Source organism: Schistocerca nitens, chromosome 1 (genome assembly GCF_023898315.1).
Source record: "Schistocerca nitens isolate TAMUIC-IGC-003100 chromosome 1, iqSchNite1.1, whole genome shotgun sequence".
Lineage (NCBI taxonomy): Eukaryota > Metazoa > Arthropoda > Insecta > Orthoptera > Acrididae > Schistocerca > Schistocerca nitens.
The window spans coordinates 417,482,748-417,485,491 of record NC_064614.1 but is presented as its reverse complement, the minus strand read 5'-3'; the positions used below and the strand labels follow the sequence as shown (position 1 = coordinate 417,485,491).

General features: G+C 42.8%; 1 pseudogene; it reads right to left on the bottom strand.

Annotated features, from left to right (window-relative positions):
• Positions 1-647: 647 nt before the first annotated feature.
• LOC126212915 (5S ribosomal RNA) lies at positions 648-766 on the bottom strand (annotated as a pseudogene).
• Positions 767-2,744: the final 1,978 nt, after the last annotated feature.

Here is a 2,744-nt window from a genome sequence, read left to right as displayed (position 1 = left end):
ATTACATGTTATACCGGATTCCTGATATTCACGGTACACTCGCGAAGTGGTCTTACGAGAAAATCCCCACTTCATCGCTACCTCGGAGATGCTGTGTCCCATCGCTCGTGCGCCGACTATAAAACAACGTTCAAACTCACTTAAATCTTGATAACTTGCCACTGTAGCAACAGTAACCGATCTCACAACTGCACAAGACACTTGTTGTCTTATATAGGCGTTGCCGACTGCAGTGCCGTATTTTATTTATTTATTTTTTATTTACAAGTCAATTTCCGTAGGACCAAATTGAGGTGCAAATCGCCAAGGTCATGGAACGTGTTAGTACATGAAATTACAACATAAAAGTAATAACAGATAAAAATAAAATGTTTATTCTGCCTGGTTACATATCTCTGCATTTGAATACTTATGCCTATACCAGTTTCTCTGGCGGACGAACACTACACTAACAGGCTTTGGAAGCCCTATGGTACCGACCGGCCGCCGTGTCATTCTCAATTCTTAGGCCTCACCGGATCGGATACAGAGGGGCATGTAGTCAGCACGACGCTCTCCTGGACGTTATCAGTTTTCGTGATCGGCGCCACTACTTCTCAATCAATTAGCACCTCAATCGGCTTCAAACATGCTGAGTGCACTCCATTTGCCAACAGCACTCGGAAAACTCGGACGGTGACCTATACAAGTGTTAGCCAAGCCCGACAGCGCTTAACTTCCGTGATCTGATGGGAACCGGTGTTACCACTGCGGAAAGGCTGTTGGCTTGATATTTATAATATTGGGCAATTAATGTGTGGATCATGAACAATTTACAAAAGTTGCATGAAACACAACCTCATGTCTAACAACAACAAAGTTATAGAAAATGGCAAAAACTGCTTATGACGGTCTCTGGCGCATATTCCTTTATATGGTTCTAAAATCAGTTACAAGTCTGAAGTACCTACCAAGAAACCTAGGTACATTATCCTCTAGGTGCAACTTTCTGCCGGTCGGGGTGGCGGAGCGGTTCTAGGCGCTACAGGCTGGAACCGCGCGACCGCTACGGTCGCAGGTTCGAATCCTGCCTCGGGCATGGATGTTCGTGATATCCTTAGGTTAGTTAGGTTTAAGTAGTTCTAAGTTCTAGGAGACTGGTGACCTCAGAAGTTAAGTACATAGTGCTCAGAGCCATTTGAACCATTTGCAACTCTCTCCCCTATTTGCATTTGTATTCAGTCCAGTCAAATGATCCACGACAGGACATCCTGAGACGTTATGTCGCTTCCTACAGTCTATTTACATAATTATCACACTCAATGATGCATCGTCTCTCTTATCTTTTCAGTTGTCCGAAGAAGATTTCGAAGCAGAGTTAGACACCATAAAATTTATTGCCTCGATTAATTTATATTTTCCAGTTCTGGTTGACCCCATATTATATACAAAAAATTCAAAGCTACTCTTCTATACCCGCTCTGCTGTCTCTTCCAGTGGCTCCAGAAAGTGCTTTACTATCCCATACTAATGCAGGAGCCACAGAGTGTAGGCAATGCACTGAAATCAACCAGATATGAGATTTATTACAATTTGAGCAGCCTCACAGCCCAACTATTTTCAGTATTAAAGATAAAACTCAATTACTAGCCAACAGTGATGTTTATTAAGTTCCTTATTCTTGCTGAGATAAATTTCATATTCCTCAGTCAGCCAAAGCAATAGTGTCGAGATTAGCCGAACATGGAAACTGTTGGAGGTTGCAGAATTTTGCGTCCACTTTCACTGAGCGTGACAGTGTCCTCTTGTAGCACACAAAAGTCAGAAGATTAATCTTTTGGAAGCTATGGAAATCGCTATCCATCTGGCACACTGTTCTCATTTAATATTAAAATCATCAAACACGGCTCCCTCTTATACTTTACTTAAGCCCCACATTTCTCCAGTTCTCCCGACGCCATCTATGCCACTATATTCCTCCAAGTTTCATTGACTTTATTAGTTTTATTGTGCTTATCTATGTTCTTAATACGTTCTGCTCTTTTATCATACGTACATCCTCTCTACAGTAAGAGATAATTCTACATTCTACTGATCTAGCTCATGTATTTCCTGTTACAGTTGTCAGTTCTGTCTGTTATAGCACTTCTGCTTCACCTTATATATGCAATGCCTCTTCAATGTATTCTCCAGTACTCTTGTATTAATTTTATATTATTGTGGCCGTTAATTCAATTAAAATTGTTACACAGCCTGTTAAGTTGTTTTACCACAATTAAAATGAACGTGTGGCACTGAAGGCTGGGAGACCCCACCTGAGGAAGTTCGGCTGCCTAGTTGAAAGTCTTTCATTTGGCATCACATTGGGCGACTTGCGCGTCGATGTTGATGAAGTGATAATGAGAACAGCACAACACACAGTCCCAAGCAGAGAGGATCTCCCACCTGGCCGGGAACCGTTGACACATTGTGGACGGCGTACTGCTCGGGCAGGGGCAGTTAGTCAGATCTTGCTCGTGCTGCGCGTAAATATGCGTAGATAATGTTGCGCCTCCTGCCCTCTGTTGCTAATTACATAGGCTGCACAAGGGAGGGTCTCTGCATTATCCCACCACGTAGTTTCCGAATTCTGAACTATCTGTACTCCACAAAAGCTCATTGGATGTTTCTGCTCTGTGTTGAAGCCCAAACTGTATTCGTCTGCTACTGTACCTTCGTTGGCCCGTTTCTCGCGCTCTAAATGATGAGCAAGCTGATGATTCTGA